General features: G+C 48.7%; 1 long non-coding RNA gene across 2 annotated transcripts in view; it reads left to right on the forward strand.

Moving 5' to 3' along the window:
• The first annotated feature begins 725 nt into the window (after window positions 1-725).
• LOC115086045 overlaps window positions 726-23,403 on the forward strand; it is a 66,184-nt gene continuing 43,506 nt past the window's right edge. For both annotated transcript variants that reach the window (XR_003855031.1, XR_003855032.1), the window contains exons 1-2: window positions 726-937; window positions 3,248-3,352. This is a non-coding gene — a long non-coding RNA (uncharacterized LOC115086045). The remainder of the gene's footprint in view (window positions 938-3,247; window positions 3,353-23,403) is intronic.

Genomic DNA, 23,403 nt, shown 5'->3' on the forward strand with positions numbered 1-23,403 from the left:
GTCTCGTCCAAGAGTCTTCCAAGATCCTCATCCACTTCCAGAGTCTTCTCATCCATGTCTTGAGTCTTCTGTGTCACAAGGCCTCCTTCTGCCCTCATCCTTAGTCCAGCCTGCTACTTCTTGCCGATACCTAGCAGCAGGTCCGAAAGGGCTGGGAACGGTTGGAGGACTGTTCAAATACTAACATAGTGTTGTTGGCTTCCAGAAGCATGCAGGTCTGGCAGAGGGTCAGACTTAGTCTTCCCCCATGCTGGGACACACCTCTCCAACCCTCGGTGCTGTCTTGGATTCGACTGGGATCGTGCCGAGGGCCAAGGGCACACAATCCCCTCATGTTGGGATTGCTCTATAACAGAATGCAAGGCCTCTCAAGGCCTCCCTTCTATAACATTTATTGCAAAGTGTGCTATCTTAGCGCTTCGCATAGGTATTACCGCAGAGTTCAATAACTTTTTTGCACTTTGCGGTAAGTGCCACAATTGTTGCAATTCCTACCTACAACCACTGGGGAGGGGGAGGGGGAGACAGGGAGAGAAAGATGCCCTTATAGTAGTTAGGTATGAGGCCCACCTAGTTATTCGAGGTGAGGTTTAGGTAGTAGTGTAGGGGCTAGGGGCCACTTTGACATTCAAAGTGAGACGTATGAACAGAACAGTACAGTCTTGTGAAGATTTGATGTCCTTCAGAGTGAGGAAAGTCACACAAAGATGAGATTTGTACAATGTTCTCTCATCCTAGCTTGATGGACTCTACACTGAAAGCGAAAGGAGGGTATGAAGCCGGCCAGATCTCCCTGCTGTCCCGAAGTGTGAGAAACAGCCCTGTCAGCTCTGCCAGCCAAGCCAGGAAGCAAGTCTCTGCCTGCCCATGCTCTCTAGCACTCCAGCTGGAACCTTTGTCAGAGGTGAACAGAATTGCCTGAACATTGGAATCAGGGGTAAGTAAACTAGCCACAATTATTTATATCAAAGCAGGCTAAGGTGTATGGCATGTTTTATTACCACCCATGATATATAATTTTCTTTAAGGAAAACTGGTGTATAGTAGCCAGGATGTTAAAGATAGGAATTGTTGTTATTTTCTAAATGCTATGTCCTGCCAAATCTGATAAATAAAAATCTATTTCAGAGGAGCATACACATTGGGCCGGATTTTAAATGCCCTGCGCACGTAAATCCGGCCGTATTTACGTGCGCAGGGCCCTCGCGTGCTGGCGCGCCTATTTTGATTAGGCCGCCGGCGCGCGCAGAGCCCTGGGATGCGCATAAGTCCCTAGGGGCCACCAGACCAGCCCCCGGGTCGGGTGATGGCGCACCAGCAGCCCGCTGGACCTGCAAGCTAAGGCTGGACTTAGACTGTCTTATCAGACTGAGAGCCTATGTAGACCTAGTGAATGATGTTGTCTGTAGCAGACTAGAAGGGGCTGACCAATGGCACCGGTAGCCCCTGTGACAAAGGCTATCGGCGCCATGATGAAACCAGCACCGAGGGTGTGAGAGTGCAGGGGATGGCTCCCGGACTCCCCACTGGACCACCAGGGAGTTTTGGTAAGTCTTGGGGGGGGGTCAGGAGGGTGGGGGGTTGTAGTTAATTTTAATTTTAGCTGGGACATGAATAGAAATCGCCATATTAACGCATCGGGGCGCCATACGGCCGAATGCAACGTATCTGCTCCACGACGAATCCGAATCACAAATGCAACGTATGGCATCCCTCTGCACATCCCTATTTATGTCATGTGGTGGGGATGCCCCCGAGGTTCCCGTCATGACGTGTAGATAAGTGTAGGCAGCAGGCGCGCGTGCCCTAGGAGGCCACAGAAAGGAGCATGGCAGATGGGGACGCCCATGCTGAGTTCGAGACGCTGAGGGTTTTGGCACTCGGCACCAGAAACATGGAGGAGGAGAAAGGTAAAGAGGTGAGGCAGAGCGGTTGCAGCCGTCTGTGACCGAAAGACGCAACAATCAGAATAGCCAAAGGTCAACAAATGTTAAATAAATTGGTTTTCTTCTCACCAAATACCAGATTTTTAGAATCTGGATTGTCCATGGGAGCCACACCTTGTATGGAGGTGTCAGACACAGTACTGTACCTATTAATGACAAATACCAGCCTGAGCTGAATTGCACTGCAAGTCGAAGAACCGCTAGGTTCCTTAATTGGTGAATCTTTCCCTGTTTTAGAGCTAAACCTGCCAGTCATAGGTAAATTACCTAGGTATCCCAAGGTAGGCCCTGGAGAAGATTCACCTGAGTGGTGCAAAATGCGACCTAAAGGCCTTATCAACTTACAGTTCATTTGGCCATATGATGATCAAGCTTCCAAAGTTCAGCTGGAAAACGACTGCCTCCTACTGTCAAGGGAACTTGACGAGAGTAAGTCAGGTGAAGTCCAGGCTGAAGGAGTCTGAACAGTTAGCTCAGTTCATATGTGTTCCATCTGGGAGGAGATAGAAGAGTGAGTAGAGATAGCTCTGAATGAACCTCCCCAGATTTGAGGAGACAATAAACAATCAGCTCAGGAAAGCAGATGCTTGTAGGAGCTCAGCAGAAAGAGATCAGTAAATGTTTAGTACCAAACCTACCCCTCTCCATATTCACACTGACTAGCCTTTCAGGTAGAACTGTGCTTCTTTTCTGAAAGCTCCCAGTTCCCATCTTACAATCCCTTCGAATGCTTAACCACACTTAGGTCTCTCAAAGACTTACAAAGAACATCTGCCTGCTAGAAGACCGCCTAGCCTTGTGTTCTACAAAACATACAGGATCATGTGCTTTTTGAGGACACTTAGACCAAAGATCCCAGCTGAGAGCAATCAGTCACTCTTTGCTGTTTAAATGAACTGGACCCCTCACTCATTTCCACCACTGGTAAATGGTATGGACTATAAAGCTAAACTGAATTTAGGAAATTATCAGAGCCAGTCTATCACTTGGAGCTGGGTCTGAGATATAATTGCCATCAGCTGTTCCCATATTCAGTCAACAAGTCAAAGAGTTGGCTGGGTAAAAGAAACAACAAGATTGGTAAACAAAAAGATAAATAGATAATAAAATACATGAATAAATATGTATTTTAAAATGTGTGATAAAATATTACAAAATTAATATCAATAAAATAATATTTACAATAAAATCAAACATAAAGTAGCACAGTGATGGAGCCAATATACACAACATGACCATGTTTCAACAAGATGTCTGCTTCAGGGGTGATTATATTATTGATTGTCCTTATTCCCTCCTAGCTAAAAGAAGAAGAGACTGACCTCTGGACCATAACCAAGTTTAAAAATCACAAACCTAAAAACAGCTGTAAAAATTCCAAGGCACCTTAAGAGGCACCAGAAATGGTAAAATTAATATTCTTCCTAGTTTGCAAACAGAAATCCCAACTTATTATATGGTGCAGTGCTGCAGACTGTTCATTGTGAGTCATTTTGAAAAGATTATCTCCATTACTGTCTCCCAACCCCTGTAAGTCCCAGTATGCCCCACTAATTTGCACTCCTACCCCTTCCAGTACAGCCCTGTATGACCCAGTTCCCTCCAAATCTGTCACAGTTAGCCCCAGTATAGACCAGTATGTTCAAGTTACCAGTATGGCCCAGTCTATCCCAGGTACACTCACGTCCACCCCCACCCTTGTTTGACTTAGTTTTTCCCAGTGACCGTCCTGTATGACCCAATTCTGTAGGGATTAGCTACCAATAGGTCCTAGTCTGTCCCTGGTACACTCCCTCCCACCCTGTAGCCTGCTCCTGTGTCTACTCATCTGGAAAAGCCAGCCAGCCAAAGGCCAAGTCGAAATTCAAAATGAAAGTTTGATGTTATATGCATAAATGAGCAGTAGTCAATATACTCATGTAATTTTGATGATGTTCACTCATATAAGAACATAAGAACATGCCATACTGGGTCAGACCAAGGATCCATCAAGCCCAGCATCCTGTTTCCAACAGTGGCCAATCCAGGCCATAAGAACCTGGCAAGTACCCAAAAACTAAGTCTATTCCATGTTACCATTGCTAGTAATAGCGGTGGTTATTATCAAAGTCAACTTAATTAATAGCAGGTAATGGACTTCTCCTCCAAGAACTTATCCAATCCTCCAAGAACATATCCAATCCTTTTTTAAATACAGCTTTTAAAATATCTCACTATACATGTACATGTAAATCCTACCTAACATGCCCCTAACAAGCCCCTTTTTTACACGTGTACGTTTACTCACAAACACACATATATACACATGTAAATGGCCTTTTTTCCACATGTAAGCCTTTCAAAATTCACCTCATTATTTGTAATATGATGGATATTATTGGTAATACTAGTATAAGTATTGTTATAATTTATTTGATGACTGCAATTCAACTTATATAATCAAAGCAGTTCACAAATCATAACAAATTTACAAGCTAAAATAAAACAAATTTAAAAACAATTCTATATTATCAAAAATTGTAATACATTTCCATACATAATTTAAAATCAATAATACAATTAATCATATGTAATCAGTTAACTAAACCAGACAATAACTATGTTCAATAATCATACAAAAATATAAATAAATAATAATAAATATTAAAAACTGAGATTTATTCTGAGATTTATTCTGAAACCTGAAATAATTTGTTTCATAATACAATTTCACAAAGAATGGAAACAGTAAAAGCTGTTTGACGAGTATATTCCAGTCTGATGTTGGTGTGAGAAAATACTAGGGATGTGCAGAGCAAAATTTTATGTTCATATTTTTTATGTCCGAAAGGGGGTCCCACTTGCGGCCAATATGGACATAAAAAAAATCCAATGAGTTGGGTATATGTACATATGTGCAAAAAAAAAATTTAAACCCCCTCACCCTCCTTAATCCCCCCCCCCAGACTTACCACAACTCCCTGGTGATCGAGCGAGGAGTGAGGATGTCATTTCTGCAATCCTTGGCGAGAAGCATGTGACGTCGGTGGCACGTCGAGTGACGCGGCGTCACGTGATTCCCAGCTCGTTCGCGCCGGACGGCTCGTTCGGCCCAAAAAGAACTTTTGGCCAGCTTGGGGGGGCCTCCTGACCCCCCCAAGCTGGCCAAAAGTTCTTTTTGGGCCGAACGAGCCGTCCGGCGCGAACTCGCCGGGAATCACGTGGCGCCGCGTCACTCAGACGCGACGTCACGTGATTCCCGGCAAGTTCGCGCCGGACGGCTCATTCGGCCCAAAAAGAACTTTTGGCCAGCTTGGGGGGGCCTCCTGACCCCCTCAAGCTGGCCAAAAGTTCTTTTTGGGCCGAACGAGCCGTCCGGCGCGAACGAGCCGGGAATCACGTGACGCCGGCGTCACTCGACGTGCCGCCGACGTCACATGCTTCTCGCCAAGGATTGCAGAAATGGCGTCCTCACTCCTCGCTCCATCACCAGGGAGTTGTGGTAAGTCGGGGGGGGATTAAGGAGGGTGAGGGGGTTTATATTTTTATTTTGGCTCAACAATCGCGATTTCCCACATATCGAACATATCTATGTTCGATATGTGGGAAATCCGATCGTTTATGTCGAATCAATTTTTTAAGTAAAAAAAAAATATGAGTTGCGTTTTACTAATGCGGTCAATCCGAATGCACACCCCTAGAAAATACTGCATGAAGGTCTTGCTGCGAAGAATCAAGTGCTAGATGAAATTTTATATATATATATATAAGTAAGTGATTAGCTATTGTAATTATTGAAAGTAATCTCTCAGGGAACAATTGTATACAATTTTAAGCACAGGCATGAGTGATGATTCTTTTTCTTTTACTCTGCCTTTTGCACTGTATTTATGTGCTGCTGATACTTAGATAACCATCTAAACTTTTTTAGGTGAAGAAATTATTTTGCAGTGTTAGAAAATCAAAATATCATTCATATGGAACAGTGAGTGAGTCTCATGGAACTCTATAAATACTGTATATTCTCATGCAAGACATGTTAAGTCACACTAACAAAATGAAATTGAAACCCAAGTGTGCTCGAGTGTGGAGTGCCTGGAAGCTAGGATGCAGGAACGTCAATGATGTGTCTTTAAGCAGGTCAGGAGACAAGTAATACTGAAAATGTACTCTCTCACATGGGTTCCTGTTTGGAATGACTGATTCAGGCGCGCGCTGAGGCTATCAGATAATGTGGTACAGCAGTATATCGGCAACTTTAAGCCTCAAACAGACAGTCTCTGGGAATTTTCCTCTGCTTTCCCTCATGAGGGATTCTTCTATAGAAGCGCTTTATGGGTCATTTTCTTCATCTTCAGTGCAGACAGTGAAAACAGTTTCAGCAAGCTCAGAAAGAAAGGAGGAAGAAGAGAGATCAAGGGAGCAAATCACAGAGAGAGAAGACTCTGGGCCATAGTTTGAAAGAGAAATTAGAGCTGATAATTGGTAAAATGACTGATAGTTGTTGCCCTGAGCAATGTATTGTATCGTGTGTATATTCATATTTCAAATAGCTATGAAATGTAAAATCTAATTTTAAAACACCATTAGCATATATTCATTTGAACTGGTTTCATGCACGATAACGTCTATTAGGCAAATGACCTGACTTATAGACATTTCTACTTCTCTGCAACTTGTATTTATTTGCAAGTAGTCTAATTACCTTCCAGAAGCCTTCTTTTATGTCACAGTTCTACATCTGATAACGCAATTCACAAATTTACTACATAAAAGGACTGCAGTAGCAAGCAGACTTGATTATGCATGATCTTACTGCTAAAATACAGTATGAGAGAAACACATAATCTCCTTTCAGTTGAGTTCATGAATACTAAAGGATCAGTATACTGTACTGTGCATATCTCATTTTCCTATGTGCAGCAAGCAGTTTTTAATTAACCTAATTTCCATTCATGATTCCTTTATGATATCAGAAGCCTCTGTTCATGACATGACACTTGAAAGTGATTGTGATGTCAGAAACATTTATCATTCTCTAATTTAGTGGTGATTCCTACTTTGTATGAATATACAGACAGGCAAATAGAAGGATGGAGATTTGCATGCATGTTAGTAACCATTCCACAGCATACACATCTTTGTTTTATTTTAGAACTGTAAAGAATATGGTTAGAACTAGTAAAATAGACATTTCAAAATAACTGATAACTGTGGTAAAAAAGCTAAGTTAAATGCAATTGGGAGCAATTGAATTGTCTCGTTCTACTGATCCAGTTTCTGTTTTACTGCTGTTGAGCCTCTTTTGCATCAATCTGCATAACTTTGACCAACAGCAGCTATTTAGAAAAAAAATGCCTGTCATAGCAGTAGGGCACAAAGCGCCTGTAAAATTTTCTAATTTTTTGTAACAAAAGCTGCAAAGAACCTAAAAGCTGTGGGGTGGATTTTAAAAGCTGCGCGCATGCGTCCATGTGCACGCAGCTCCCAGCATGCGCACATGGACGTGCCGATTTTATAACATGCATGCGTCGTCATGCGCATGTTATAAAATACGATATCCGCGCACACATGCATGCTCAATTTTATAATCGGTGTGCGCACGTGCGGGTGGGTGTCTGTCATGCACGCATCGGGGGGATTTTTTAAAAATATGCTATGACGACGCAGGTAGGCCTTTCCTAGTTCCCTCCCAGTCCGCTCCAATTAAGGCGCGGATTGGGAGGGAACTTCCATAACCCTAACCCTATCCTTTCTCCCGCTTCCCCTTTCCACCCTGACCTCTAACCAAACCCTACCTAGCTCCTCATTTTTAATTTTAATACTTAACTGCTCCTCTGAAGCAGAAGAATCTTCTGCGTACCGGCCAGCTGCCAGTGCGCGCTTCCCCAGACATCATCTAGAGACGCTGTCCCATCCCGCCTCCCGTCCCACCCTCTCCGCACAGACCACGCCCCAGACCTCCTCTTTTACTTGGCCCGGCACTTCTGCGCATAACGAGAGTTATGTAAAATGTGCGTGGCGCGCACAGGGGCCCAGCCACACATGGAACCCCCAATTTTGATGCGCGCGGGCCTTTTAAAATTGGCCTGTATATGTTTTGCAAGAAATAATTGCATAGGTATGTGAGGGGTTGTTTATTCCCATCTGTCTTGGGAAAAGGCAAGGACATGGTTTATACAGTTCTCTACAGAGACAAAGGTTTAGTAAAGCAGCTTTGGGAAGGAGATAAAGCCTGTTAACATGCAGCATGAAAGGTTCCCTTGGTGGGAGTTCTAAGTGGCTAGGATGGCATTGCCATTTCACTTGCACACAGATAGGTAGAAGAACAGCACCTATGTGAAGTAGTGAACTTTTTTGATAATTGACCCCTATTGTTTTACTGTGTAAAGCCCAGGCTAAATGAGGCATGGGCTTGCATGCTAAAACTTAGTGTGAACTTCATGCTAATGATGGAAATAGGATGATAATGAGCTAGGAAGCTCTTATAATCTTATTCATGGACCCTGGTAAAGTTAGCACCATTTTAGGGATAAGTGTTGAGATTTTAGTAGGAGGAATGTGGAAGAATAGTAGTTTCCCCGTAGACATTATTGTTTGCAATTTAAAACTCCTTCTATTGGACAACAGGAGCCGAATATTCAAAACAGCACTTAGCCAGCTAAGTGCCACTTAGGGCCTCATTTTCCATCCGGATCGCACGCGAAAAGTCCCTTATTGCGTGCGATACCAAAATGGGGGCGGAGTCAGCCCTGGAAGAGTCGGGGCGTCACCGGGGCCAACTCCACGAAGACGCCACGGACGACAAAAAGGTAAGGCCCTTTTCGCGTCCGAGTTCGCGCCCAATAGCTACACCTTCTATGGTGGCGCTATTGGGTGCAAAACCGGCAGCAATCGCACCGCAACGGTGCGATCGCTGCCGGCTAGTGCAGGCCCGCCCCCCCGTTTCGGCCCCCCGCCCCTCATTTCCTAAAGTATCGCAGGCCTGCGATACTTTAGAAAATGAGGCCCTTAGTTAGCTAAGTGTGCCACTGAATATCCGGCTATGGTCAGCAGGCACCACCTAGCCATCTATGTGGCTTAGCCACCTAAGTTTTCAGCCAGACAAGTCAGGGACAGGGAATGGGTGGATCGGGTAAGAGTCAAGTTGGCTGGATAAATTAACTGGCTAAATCAGTATTCAGAGTTAGCCGTCTGATTTACCCAGACACCTCTGGTTGGGCAAAAGGGCTATCCTAAAGTTGGCTGGTTATACATATCTGGCTAACTTTAAGATATCCAAATATATTCAGTGGCTCACTTTTTAATTTGCATACGCCAATCCAGGTCGTTTGGTTTTTGTTTCATTTGAAACATTTTTAGTTTTCCTTTTTTGGTCCTGTTTCCCACCTCAGAAAACAGTGTGCGCCTCCCAAAAGACAGTGTGCACTATTTACAAATATTGCATGCCACTTAAGTTCCAGACGCCTAAAAAAAAAAGGAAAAAAATCAAGCCACCTTATGACATCACTGCTACTGCCGTGGAGTCTGGAAAAAGAGTCTGTGGAAAGTGACAGTTGTTTGACAGCAGCTAGAAGCAAAAGAGAGAGAGGCATACAATTTAAGTCAAATTGCCAGAATTACTATAACCACCACGGTTTAAGTTAGAGCAGTGCTTAGTCTGTAGTTAAGTTCAATCAGAAGTAAATAATGTTATGCACTCTTTTTCTTTTCCCTGCTTGCTGCAATGCAGTTTTTGTGTTATCATTTTCGTTCACTGTTCCTCCTTGTTAATAATAAACTCATTAGTTTATTACTGCTGTCCATGAGTCTTATTTGAAATCCCAGTTGAAGAGCTGGGTGATTCCAGTGTTTTGAATGTGTGATCTATGTGCACTTCTCTTGGAACTGTGGGACCCCTAGTTTGTGGCATCACAGTGCCCCCAGAAAAAAACCTCAAGGATAGCTTTGCGGGCAGAGTAATTGTTCAAAAGCAAGCTGAACCCCTTTTGGTAGGTGGGTGGGTGGTTGCAAGTAGTGGGCAATTGAACAGGTGAGTCTTATGCAGTGCCTACTGGGACCTCCAGATGGCCATGGGTTCAAGAAATGGTGGGTGTTGGGAAAGTGCAAAGACTATATGTGACTAACCTCCCTTCTTTTTTGGTGGCAGAGGTGGAATAATCAGGTTCTGTTACGCTTGGGCTCCGGACAGGAGTCGTGCACACCACCCAGCAGGGTGGCTCCAGGTGGAGAGAGACAGGAGGCTCGAAACAGAGTCAGGTACCAGGCTGGGTCAGGGCAGGCAGCAATAATCAGAGTCTGGGTTCAGGCTGGGTCAGGGCAGGCGGCAAGTGGCAGTGTCTAGTACAGGCTGGGTCAGGGCAGGCGGCAGTCAGCAGTGTCTGGGTCCAGGCTGGGTCAGGGCACAGTAAGCAGGACAAGGCAGGTCAGAAGGCCCGTAGGCCACACACACACACACACGGAAGGCCCGTAGGCTACACACCAATAGCGGGGCAAGGCAGGTCAGAAGGCCCGTAGGCCACACACACACACACGGAAGGCCCGTAGGCCACACACCATAGACGGGGCAAGGCAGGTCAGAAGGCCCGTAGGCCACACACACACACACGGAAGGCCCGTAGGCCACACACCATAGACGGGGCAAGGCAGGTCAGAAGGCCCGTAGGCCACACACACACACACGGAAGGCCCGTAGGCCACACACCATAGACGGGGCAAGGCAGGTCAGAAGGCCCGTAGGCCACACACACACACACGGAAGGCCCGTAGGCCACACACCATAGACGGGGCAAGGCAGGTCAGAAGGCCCGTAGGCCACACACACACACACGGAAGAAGGCCAAAAGGCCGCACAAGGCAAGGCAAGGATAGGCCCGAAGGCCGCGCAAGGCAAGGCAAGGCAAGGATAGGCCTGAAGGCCACGCAAGGCAAGGCAAGGCAAGGATAGGCCCGAAGGCCACGCAAGGCAAGGCAAGGCAAGGATAGGCCCGAAGGCCACGCAAGGCAAGGCAAGGATAGGCCCGAAGGCCGCGCAAGGCAGGCTAGAGCAGGGAGCCCAGGTGAGCTCGATGCCGAAGCACCGAGGCAACTGTCAGGCAGGGTTAAGAGGGCACACCCAGAGCATAGAGTGGACATAGGAGATGGACTGGGCCTGTCAGGAAAGCCAGCCCTAGAGGGACCCCTGGTGGTGAGGCGGTAGCACAGCAGCCACCGCCGTAACAGTACCCCCCCCTCAAGGCCTCCCCCTCCTCCTGGATCCCATCTGTGCAGGAGGTAATCAAGAATAACGGGAGACCACTCCGGGGGTGATGCGGCAGGTTCAACTCCTTTCCGAGGCAATAAGGCAGTCCATAACCCCTCCTGGGACAAGGCGGCAGGGTTAGACCCCTCCTGGGGTAGCAGAGGCGGTGCAGATTTCCATAACCCCTCCTGGGGTGACAAGGGGAACACAAACCCCACCTGGGGCAGAGAAATAGTCCGTAACCCTTCTTGAGGCGATAGTAGGACCGGTCCGGACCCTTCCAAGGTCGGCATTAAGACCGGTACAGGCCCCTCCAGGGGCGGCAGCTGGGCCAGTACAGCAGGCTCGGATCCTACTCGGGCAATTGTAGCAGGCTCGGACCCCTCTCGGGGCGGTGTAGCAGGCTCGGACCCTCTCGGGGCGATGAAGCAGGCTCGGACCCCTCTCGGGGCGATGAAGCAGGCTCGGACCCCTCTCGGGGCATTGTAGCAGGCTCGGACCCCTCTCGGGGCGTTGTAGCAGGCTCGGACCCCTCTCGGGGCGATGAAGCAGGCTCGGACCCCTCTCGGGGCGATGAAGCAGGCTCGGACCCCTCTCGGGGCATTGTAGCAGGCTCGGACCCCTCTCGGGGCGATGAAGCAGGCTCGGACCCCTCTCGGGGCATTGTAGCAGGCTCGGACCCCTCTCGGGGCGATGAAGCAGGCTCGGACCCCTCTCGGGGCATTGTAGCAGGCTCGGACCCCTCTCGGGGCGATGAAGCAGGCTCGAACCCCTCTCGGGGCGTTGTAGCAGGCTCGGACCCCTCTCGGGGCGATGAAGCAGGCTCGGACCCCTCTCGGGGCGATGAAGCAGGCTCGGACCCCTCTCGGGGCATTGTAGCAGGCTCGGACCCCTCTCGGGGCGTCAGCAGGACCGGTATGGACCCCTCCAGGGGTGGCAGCAGGACCGGTATGGACCCCTCCCGGGGTGGCAGCAGGACCAGTTCAGCAGACTCCGATGGCTGACTCAGGAAGTCTGTCAGTAGGATTGGTTCGGACCCCTCCGGGGGCGTCAGCAGGACCGGTATGGACCCCTCCAGGGACGGCAGCAGGGCCGGTTCAGACCCCTCCAAGGGCGTTGTAGCAGGTTCGGACCCCTCTGAAGACGGCAGCAGGGCCGGTTCGGCAGGCTCAGATGGCAGAGTTAGAAAGTCTGTCAGCAGGGCTGGTGCGGACCCCTCCGAGGACGGCAGCAGGGCCGGTTCAGCAGACTCAGGCTCTTCTCGGGGTAGTGCAGCAGGTTCAGATGGCAGAGTAGCATGGTTAAAGGTAGGGTGCATGGAAGACACAGATTGTACTGCCGTGGGCTTGATACCTCGAGCCAAAGTCTGATGCTCCTGATTTTGTTTCTGGAGGAGCAGTTTAGAGAAGGCACAGGCAGTTCTAGGACGTCTAGGGAAGGTGCTTGTTAGTGTCCACTTGGCAGCTGTGGGAAGCTGAGCCCTGCTAGAGCTAATCAGCTCTCTCCGTTGTAGAGAAACCTGTTCCCGAGGCTCTAGCACTGGTCTCACAGAAGCCTTCTTGGCCAGGTAAGTCCTGGGTTTTTCTACCCTCAAACTGCCAGCAAAAATGTTTGTTTTAGTTGAGCCAGAAACAGAATACTGGTTAGGAGAGTTGAATGCCTTTTCTAATTGCACAGCTGGTCCTAGAGCAGAACAACAGGGGCAGGGTTTGCCTGGAGGTAACAAACACGGGAGACAGGAGCATTTCCACCACCCTGGTTTAGGAGCCAGACAGTTCAAACACTCCTGATAGACAGAGACATTTTTCTTGTTGCAGTTATTGCATGACCAGTGTTCCTGACCAACAAGTTCACAGGCTAGACAGTTCTGATAGCTAGGATAATTCAAAGTTTGACAGGAACTGCAGGTATAAAACTTTAAAGAAGGAGGCATCTTGAATTAGTGAAAAGTTGACTCACCGGCAGGACACAGACTTATCTCTTCCCCTGGAAAATGTGATGGCTTCGGCATACTGTTACGCTTGGGCTCCGGACAGGAGTCGTGCACACCACCCAGCAGGGTGGCTCCAGGTGGAGAGAGACAGGAGGCTCGAAACAGAGTCAGGTACCAGGCTGGGTCAGGGCAGGCAGCAATAATCAGAGTCTGGGTTCAGGCTGGGTCAGGGCAGGCGGCAAGTGGCAGTGTCTAGTACAGGCTGGGTCAGGGCAGGCGGCAGTCAGCAGTGTCTGGGTCCAGGCTGGGTCAGGGCACAGTAAGCAGGACAAGGCAGGTCAGAAGGCCCGTAGGCCACACACACACACACACGGAAGGCCCGTAGGCTACACACCAATAGCGGGGCAAGGCAGGTCAGAAGGCCCGTAGGCCACACACACACACACGGAAGGCCCGTAGGCCACACACCATAGACGGGGCAAGGCAGGTCAGAAGGCCCGTAGGCCACACACACACACACGGAAGGCCCGTAGGCCACACACCATAGACGGGGCAAGGCAGGTCAGAAGGCCCGTAGGCCACACACACACACACGGAAGGCCCGTAGGCCACACACCATAGACGGGGCAAGGCAGGTCAGAAGGCCCGTAGGCCACACACACACACACGGAAGGCCCGTAGGCCACACACCATAGACGGGGCAAGGCAGGTCAGAAGGCCCGTAGGCCACACACACACACACGGAAGAAGGCCAAAAGGCCGCACAAGGCAAGGCAAGGATAGGCCCGAAGGCCGCGCAAGGCAAGGCAAGGCAAGGATAGGCCTGAAGGCCACGCAAGGCAAGGCAAGGCAAGGATAGGCCCGAAGGCCACGCAAGGCAAGGCAAGGCAAGGATAGGCCCGAAGGCCGCGCAAGGCAGGCTAGAGCAGGGAGCCCAGGTGAGCTCGATGCCGAAGCACCGAGGCAACTGTCAGGCAGGGTTAAGAGGGCACACCCAGAGCATAGAGTGGACATAGGAGATGGACTGGGCCTGTCAGGAAAGCCAGCCCTAGAGGGACCCCTGGTGGTGAGGCGGTAGCACAGCAGCCACCGCCGTAACAGGTTCAGTGTAAGGACTGAGGGTCACCACCCACTGAGTGATTCAGAGTAGTTTTTACTCTGTAACCTCCAAACACAGTGCGTATGGTTCCCATCCCCTATTCAGTTTTTGTATGGTAGTGTTAGATTAGTGACATGTTGGTGGAGGTTGACAGCATGCTGATAGCTGATAACAGTGACCAGAGTCTTAACAGGCTTGTCCTAATACGAGAGTATCCAGAAGTCCACAGCTACTCACCTGTTTCAGTGAGGGTGTATCCACTCCTGGCAGGAGACCAAGTTTTCAACTAGTATAAGCTCAGGATCTGGCAGTGCCGATGCCAAATCAGTGGAAATCCAGCAGATCTACATGCAACTTCAATAGTGGGAGGAGTGATGAGAACAGAAGGACTAAGAGTGGCAAGAAGAGAGGGAATTCTAGCTGCAGAAAATGAAGATGAAGATGGAAATGGTTCACATTCAAGGCTCCAGCCCATTCTCTGTGCAAAAGATAGAGAGTGCCTTCATTGCCTGAATAGGGCCCAACTTATTTGCCCAGGTTAATAATTCAGAAAGTGAAATTGATGGATATTTAAATGTTCTTGAAAAAATCTGTCACTTAAATTAGATACCACAGAGTGACTGCGTGAGGTATATGGGAGGAAAGCTCACCAGGAGAGCACATAAGACATTTCAAGGAATGTCCCTGGAGATGTATTCCTAGTATGAGCAGGTTCACAAAACATTGTTAAACTGGTATGCTATAGCTCCTGAGACATATAGAACCAAGTTCTGAAACCTGCAGAAATAAGCAGATGACACTCCCACAGTGAGTTCGTAATCCAGTTATGATATTTGACATCTGGAGGATGAATGGGGTTGAAGATAGCAGCCTAATGGACTGTCATGACCCGATGGAGGTACAAGAATTTGTCCAAGACCACCAGCTCCCAACTCCCAAAAGAGCAGTTGAGCTATCTGACCTTTCTGTGACTCACCACTCTTGCAGGATAATTTATCATTTTGCGAATGGGCCTTATCTCGCGCGATAACGCTGTAACGTATGAGATAAATAACACAACTCATCATGCGTATGCAAATTAAAAAATGAGTATTCAAGTGGGAGGAGTTTGGGCAGTGTAAATGGAAATGAGGGTCTGCTAACTCAGCGTGCGATAGAGTAGCACACAGTATCACGGGATTTAACGCCAAAAATAACTACACTTTTTTTGCGGTATGATAAAAAAACTTACACTCCCGTGGCTGATATACCGGATAACGGGTATTATCGCAGCGATTATCACACGTGATAAAAAAGAGAAATTATAAGGGACACACCTACCAGGCCTTCCTGGCCCAATAAAAATACCTGTGGTTGCTTCCTAAAGCCATACTGTTTGTGGCAAGTTTAATTGTAGGGGGATGCTCGCTGCAGAGAACAACAACCTCAAGAACAGGCAAGACCTGTTCCAAGCCCTCCTAGAGAAGTCCCTGCACTGGAGGCAGAGGCAAGGGACCTACAAGGTTGGAGCCCAGGGCAGTGTCTGGCACGCAGGCAGCAACAGCGGGAACGCATCTTTCCTCCACGAACATCCTTGCTGGGCATGCCAGAGGAATATGTGGTTTGAAGGTATCACTTCAGCTCTCGAGGTATCCTGGGATTATATGAAGAAATCCGAGAGGATCTGGATCCGGTCACGGAAAGGCCCCACACTGAGCCTGGCCTCATCAAACTGCTAACCACCCTGCATTTCATGGCAACCAGCTCCTTCCTAATGACAGTAGGGGTCATGGGGGAATGTCCCAAACCACTTTTTCCCACTGTCTAGACCAGGTCATCACAGCTGTTTCTGACCGCATTAATCGCCTCATAGCATTTCCTCAGGACAGGCAGGACTAGATGGACTTGAAGAGAGGCTTTTATGCCTTAGCAAACTTTACCAATGTTCTGGGAACTATCGACTGCACTCACGTGGCCATTGTTCCACCCCATGAAAGGGACGAGATATACCGCAACAGAAAGCTCCTCCACTCCATCAACATTCAAGTGGTCTGTGACACTCGAATTCGCATCCTTACTCCTGTACCCATGATTTGTTTATACTTAGGCAATCAGGCCTATGTGAAAATTTTGAGAACGGCCTGTACAGTGACGGTTGGCTCATAGGTAAGAGAGACGCTTCTTTCTGTATTCCATTTCTGGCTATGTGTTTGTGGCAAATGGCATGGACATGGGGGGGTGGCTGGGTGGGGAGGAAAAGCATTGCTGTCATGACAAGTGGCTTGTACAGTTATGTCTGCAGAGCATCGTCCCAGGGCCTGCCTTTTCCTGCCCATGCTGCAGAGGCCTGCTGATCTTGTGATGGCAAACAATGCACCAGCCCTAAAGCTTGATGTGTGAGCAGGCACTATACACTTTCCATGTGTTAAATTTCAAAATGGCCCTGTTCCTATCCTCCCATTGGGAGATATTTAAATCTCACTGGTTAATGACAAGCTTGAAGTGTCCGCACTGCTGGTACTGCATGATCACGTGGGGGGGGCGGCAGCGGGCCGGAGCGGGTCCGAGTTCTCCAGCACAGCGGCCTGTGCCAGGGCAGGGAGCCGGCGGCGCGCGCAAATTACGCCAGAGGCAGGTGTAACTCCACGAAATAAAGTAGGGGGGGGGAAGGGAGAGAAAGGTGGGGGGGACCAAAACAAAAGTTCACTCCAAGGCCGCTCCGATTTCGGAGCGGCCTCAGAGGGAACGGAGGCAGGCTGCTCGGCTCGGCGCGCTCAGGTTGCACAATTGTGCACCCCCCTGCGCACGCCGACCCTGGATTTTATAACATGTGCACAGCAGCGCGCGCATGTTATAAAATCGGGCATAGATTTGTTCGCACCAGGTTGCGCGAACAAATCTGCGCCCTCGCGTAAGTTTAAAGATTTGTCCCAATGTGTTTTGCCTTAAATAGACACTAAAAGAGGCATGTGTGGCATGTGAATTGATGAACGATTGCCAACACAGAGTTCATAGTTTGGCCTAGCTAGCACCATCTGACTTGCTGGCCATCCCCTGCAGACTGCATCCTAGTGCTCACATGTAGATGAGTGTCACGGTTCCTCCAGTCCGTGCACTCCCAACTGCGCCGTTTCTAAGGTCCAGCTCCTGAGAGAGCTTTCCTGGTCCCTTCCTGGAAGTCTCGCCAGCCGTCCATCTTCGCAGGAGCACCAAAGATCCAATCTTGCAGGGGAGCAGGGAGCAGGGACCAGGGAGCAGGGAGCAGGGAGCAGGGAGCAGGGAGCAGGGAGCAGGGAGCAGGGAGCAGGGAGCAGGGAGCAGGGAGCTTCTCCTTCAGTCCCCGGCAGGAGACTAACACTGCTGGGTTAGGGAGTCTCTTTTATACTCTGTAACTCCTCCTCCTCTGCCAGCTGATTGGCTCCTGGGAAGTCCTACCCTTAACCTCCCACACCTGTGAGTTTGTCTCTATGTTTACAGGGGAAGCCACCAGTGTATATCCTTGACTCTGTGTCGCCTGGGTTTTCTTCCCCATCCTTCTAGGACTTTGGTTCCAGGGAGTTTTTGTTCCTGGCTTTATCCTACCTACCCGCTCTAGCATAGTGACCCCGTCACAATGAGATAGTGTCACAAGTGTGTTGCCACACCAGCTGGTCCTCGAGCATGGAGAGCTACAGCTCTAGAAATGCTGTAAATATCTAACAGCTCTGAAGCTTAAAGGCACAGCCTAAAGGTACAGGTAGACAGTTAAAGTTTCAATGGCAGAGTTCCCATTTTACTGCCTCATTCCATAGCTGGCAAGCGTGTGCATATGAACTTATACACCTGTACTAGTTTGGCTTACTGTCATATGGGTGTGCCAAGACACAGCTGACACCACTGCATCACCAGTTTTAGAGGCACTGCTGACTCAGTTTTCCAACTGGATTCAGATTTCCTGGATATATTGATCCAGTCCTGGTCTTACTCCCATGCATGCAGGTATTGATAGTATTGGTTTTGCTTGAAAAAGCTATAGGGAAATCGTATTAAATCTCTGCATGTAATGTGTTCCAAAGCAAGGCAGGATTTACCTGTCCTAAAAATTGGGGCCAGTTGGCAACCCTTTTGTTGACATCAGAGTGCTCTAGTAGCAGGCCTTCCCTTACAGCCTTGGGTAAAGGACCTGTGCTACATGGTGCCATTCCCACAATTCACACAGGTCCTTCCAAGGTAGCAATCCTCTTGGTGGTTGCTGCACCCCGACACACAAGCACCGTACTACACTTAACTATGCAATTTGTAAATGATAATGTGCAGAAGGTGAGGGCCTTGGCCACTGAGATGTCATGTAGGTTCAGTTAGCTTCTTGGTGAGCCTACACCAGGATGCACGTCCAGCTCTGTGAAGGCAGGATTGGGAATCAGATGGTATCCTACGTTCACTTGTATTTTCCTATGAGCTCGGAGATGTCATCATCACTGTATAGTTTCTAATGACTCTAAGAGCAAACCCATATCTCCTGAGCAAAGGCTGACATCATAGAAGCCACTGGTTAAGCTCCTGCCTTCAAATAACAATCACAGCTAGCCTTACAGAGATATTGAGATGTCTGGGTGCTGTAAGGCCCTTGACCATTATGGCTCACTGATAGTCATGTGGGGCAGCTGTATGTTCATATGTATGTACCCAGCAAATATGCAGCAATAGCTAGTATCTTTTACAGTCCTATTGCAATCTGTTACCATCCTTAAAGCACATAGGCTGAGCACTCCTGCGCCAAACAGCTTGCAAATAGTTCCGTTTGCAACGTCACTCCACACGTTTCCATGGTTTAATGGTTGCAAGTCCTTGTTCATCCATATGCCTGTCACAACTTGTAGGGAATCAGGAAGAGGTGCTGTCCTCTACTCTGTGCCTCATGTGGTATAAGTCACTTTTACAGTTAGCGGTGAGCAGGGCAGGTGTGCTTCTACATTGTGAATGATCTGCTCTGTGTAAAGCATTAAGGCTAGAGAAACTTGTCAGCTTGGAGGAGTGGAGCATCTGCGGGTGCTGATTTTGGTGGTAGCAGTAAATATTCAAACAAGAGCCCTGGGGAGAGTTCCCTTTGCTATGAGCAGGAAAGGGATCCCTAGAATGGGTTCACCCCTAGAGTGGGGTGTTTCCATTGGCGTCCAGTGAGCTCTCGCTAGTCTTTTAAAATCCGGTGGATGTAGCTGATATACAAACGAGAGTTTTCAAGGCCGAGACAGAGGAGGGTGAATGTGAACAGCGGTGCAACATGGGTCAGAGGGTAGAAACAGGCAGGCTATACCCGGGGAGAGTTCCCTTTCCTATGAGCAGGAAAGGGCTCCCTAGAATGGGTTCGCCCCTAAAGTGGGGGGTTTCCATTGGGGTCCAGTGGGCTCTCGCTGGTCTTTTAAAATCAGGTTGGCTGCACCCGGGATTCCCAGGGACTGTAGTGTGAGAATATCCTTGACAAAAGACAGGTAGGCGGAAAGCAGTCAGAGTACAGCTTGGCATAGAAAGAGTCTGATTTCAAAATGGAACTGCGGTTCAACATGGGTCAGAGGGTAGAACCAGGCAGGCTACACCCGTGGAGAGTTCCCTTTCCTACGAGCAGGAAAGGCCTCCCTAGAATGGGTTCACCCCTAAACAGCGGTCCAACATGGGACAGAGGGCAGATACAGGAAGACTACACACGGGACCCCGAGGGACTGTAGTGTGAGAATATCCTTGACAAAAGACAGGTAGGCTGGAAAGCAGTCAGAGTACAGCTTGGCATAGAAAGAGGTTGATTTCAAAATGGAAGAAACGACTAGAGGTAAAACACTATTAAAAAGGACTTCATCACGTGAAGTAAAATCCCAAATGCCAGCTGTTGTTTTAGTAGAAACAGAGGCTTTGAAGAACTTTACTATTCCGAAGCTTAGAAGAAGTACTAATAAAGTGTGCTTGGCACCTAGCAACACAGATAGAAGAGAGTACATACAGATGAAGTATACTTTAGAAGAATCAAGATTTGATATGTGCTATCATCTGCACTCTTCCTGGCATTTTGGTGATATGAAACTTGAATATACATACGACAATTGTCAATGCCGAGGCGGAGGAGGTTACCATGTAAACAAACAGCGGTTCAACATGGGTCAGAGGGTAGATAGATACAGGCAGGCTACACCCGGGGAGAGTTCCCTTTCCTATGAGCAGGAAAGGTCTCCCTAGAATGGGTTCGCCCCTAAACAGCAGTTCAACATGGGTCAACAGGTCCTAAGAGATAGGCTGCAACACCGTGGAGAGTTCCCTTTCCCAAGAGCGGGAAAGGACTTTCTTGGAATGGGTTGGCCCCTAGAGTGCAGCACGAGCCTTCAAAGCGTGGCGACAGGGAGCAGGGTGCCATGTGAACAGCGGTTAAACATGGGTCAACAGGTCCTAAGAGATAGGCTGCAACACCGGGGAGAGTTCCCTTTCCTAAGAGCAGGAAAGGGCTAGCTTGGAACGGATTGGCCACTAGAGTGTATAATGGTACAAATTGTTCATAAGCAAGACGAAGGAAGTTCTCTTCTCTGCCCTGAAACTAAAGAAAACTCTTTGTTTTATTTAAGGATCAATGCTGTGAAGGAGTACTAGTTTTAATTGCCAGAGACTGAGGTTTCCCTTTGCAACAAGGGTTCAGCCATTAGGACTGGACATAAGGCCTGGACGGACAGGCAGAGCAATCGAGGTCAAACACTTGTAGGAACATAAGGCCTGGACTGACAGGCAAAGCAATCGAGTTCAAACACTTTTAGGAACATAAGGCCAGGATGGACAGGCAGAGCAATTGAGGTCAAACACTTGTAGGAACATAAGGCCTGGACTGACAGGCAAAGCAGTCGAGGACAGAAGTCAATCCCACCTAGGGACATAAGGCCTGGACTGACAGGCACAGCAATCGAGGTCAAACACTTGTAGGAACATAAGGCCTGGACGGACAGGCAGAACAATTGAGGTCAAACACTTTTAGGAACATAAGGCCTGGACGGACAGGCAGAGCAATCGAGGTCAAACACTTTTAGGAACATAAGGCCTGGACGGACAGGCAGAGCAATCGAGGTCAAACACTTGTAGGAACATAAGGCCTGGACTGACAGGCAAAGCAATCGAGTTCAAACACTTTTAGGAACATAAGGCCAGGATGGACAGGCAGAGCAATTGAGGTCAAACACTTGTAGGAACATAAGGCCTGGACTGACAGGCAAAGCAGTCGAGGACAGAAGTCAATCCCACCTAGGGACATAAGGCCTGGACTGACAGGCACAGCAATCGAGGTCAAACACTTGTAGGAACATAAGGCCTGGACGGACAGGCAGAACAATCGAGGTCAAACACTTTTAGGAACATAAGGCCTGGACGGACAGGCAGAGCAATCGAGGTCAAACACTTGTAGGAACATAAGGCCTGGACTGACAGGCAAAGCAGTCGAGGACAGAAGTCAATCCCACCTAGGGACATAAGGCCTGGACAGTTGACGGTCAGGCACAGCGTTTGAGGTCAGGCCCTTCTAGGGACGTACGGACTGGGCAGTGGATGGTCAGGCACAGCGTCTGAGGTCAGGAACATGTGCTGCAGTGCTTATATTATCTGGAGCATAGGAGGCAGTTGGAGCTGCTGCAAGGCTTTGAATTGCTTTTATTCATCTTGCCATTCACAGGGAAAATTTGGAAACCCAAGCAAAGGCAGGTTTACTTTAAAAAACACTAGCATTTCCATCAACTCTGGTGCCAGCCTTGAGTGGTGAGGGCTCATGATATCCCCTGTCATTGAAAAGACACGTTCACTGGGCACACTGGTTGGTGGACATGACAGATATCGCTGAGCCACTTTGGCTAGGTGTGGCCAGATAGTGGACTTGTGTGCCCAATATGCCAGCAGATCTGTCTGCATGTTCTCTATCGACTCTGAGAGATACCGTGTCACTGACAGCTGTGCTAGTGTCTCCTTTGCTTGGGCGGGCTCAGAGTCACTCATGCCAGCTGCTTTCTCTCTCGCCCGTTGCAGAATTGATGAATCTTTATGGGAAACATGCCTTGGGCGTTCTGACGTGGAGGAGGAGGTACTATCTGTCGCTGACACAGTGCTGCTCCTGCTTGGGCTAGCAGCACAACTCTCTGACGTGCCTGCTGTTTCCACCTCTGCTTCAAGCCTAATCTGTCTCCACCTATGGTGCTCCTGTTCACGGACTTTTGATAACAGCAGCTCCTTCACAAATTACAGACAATTGGACTGTAGGGTGAGTTTCCCTTTCATACGGGGATCACAGATTGAGGCGAGCATGTATGTGCGGTCGTCTGGTAAAGGCCTTAATCTGACTTTCACCTGCTGCTGCAAAATGTCCAGACACTGCAGCACCTCAACTGTCATTCCCTCTTCCCGTTTAAAGGCCTCCAAATGTTCATCCAGGAAATTAACTATAGGGATGATGTCAGCCAAGGTGGCACTTCTGGAACTCAGCTCCTCCGTGACATTCTTGAAGGGCTGCAAGATTTTTACCAGCTGACTCATGACTAACCAATCATGATGCCTTAGGGGATTCTGCACACCTATGTCCATTGTACCAGAAAGTTCATGAAGGGGTGTCTGCAGCTCCAGTAACCTCTCCAGCATCATAAAGGTGGAATTCCACCGGGTGGCAATGTCTTGAATGAGACGCTTGTGAGGCATATCCAAATCAGTCTGCTTTTGTCGGAGAACCTGCCCCGCCTTGACACTTCTGTGGAAGTGTGCTGCTATGTTCCAGCACTTCTGTATTAACCTATGCAAGAATTCATTCTCTTTGTCATTGGACTCCAAGCCCAGAGCTGACTTCACTACCAGGTGCAGAGTGTGTGCAAAACATCGGATGTTCTTAAAGTACCCATCGGTTATTGCCTTAACCATGTTTGCACCATTGTCTGTGACAAAGAACCCTGCCTGCGTTTTCCTGTCTCACTGGTGTAGTTGCCAGCCCTCCAGCATCTGTCTGATGCATACTAGAATATTGGCTGTGGTATGGGCCTGGTCCGTCAGGTGGGTGTGCAGTAAAGCCCACCTCCACCCTGATACTTCTTCAGTAATAGAGCTGCTGGCTGTCCCTGCCTCAGCCATGTCCCACCAGTGTGCTGTCAGAGAGAGGTAAGAGTGTGCAGCATTCATGGTGGTCCAGATATCACAGGTGAAATGCACTCTTCCCTCTGCCTTAGCTAGCAGTGCTTGGATGCGACTGCGA

The sequence above is a fragment of the Rhinatrema bivittatum genome, chromosome 2 (assembly GCF_901001135.1).
Source record: "Rhinatrema bivittatum chromosome 2, aRhiBiv1.1, whole genome shotgun sequence".
Classification (NCBI taxonomy): Eukaryota; Metazoa; Chordata; class Amphibia; order Gymnophiona; family Rhinatrematidae; genus Rhinatrema; species Rhinatrema bivittatum.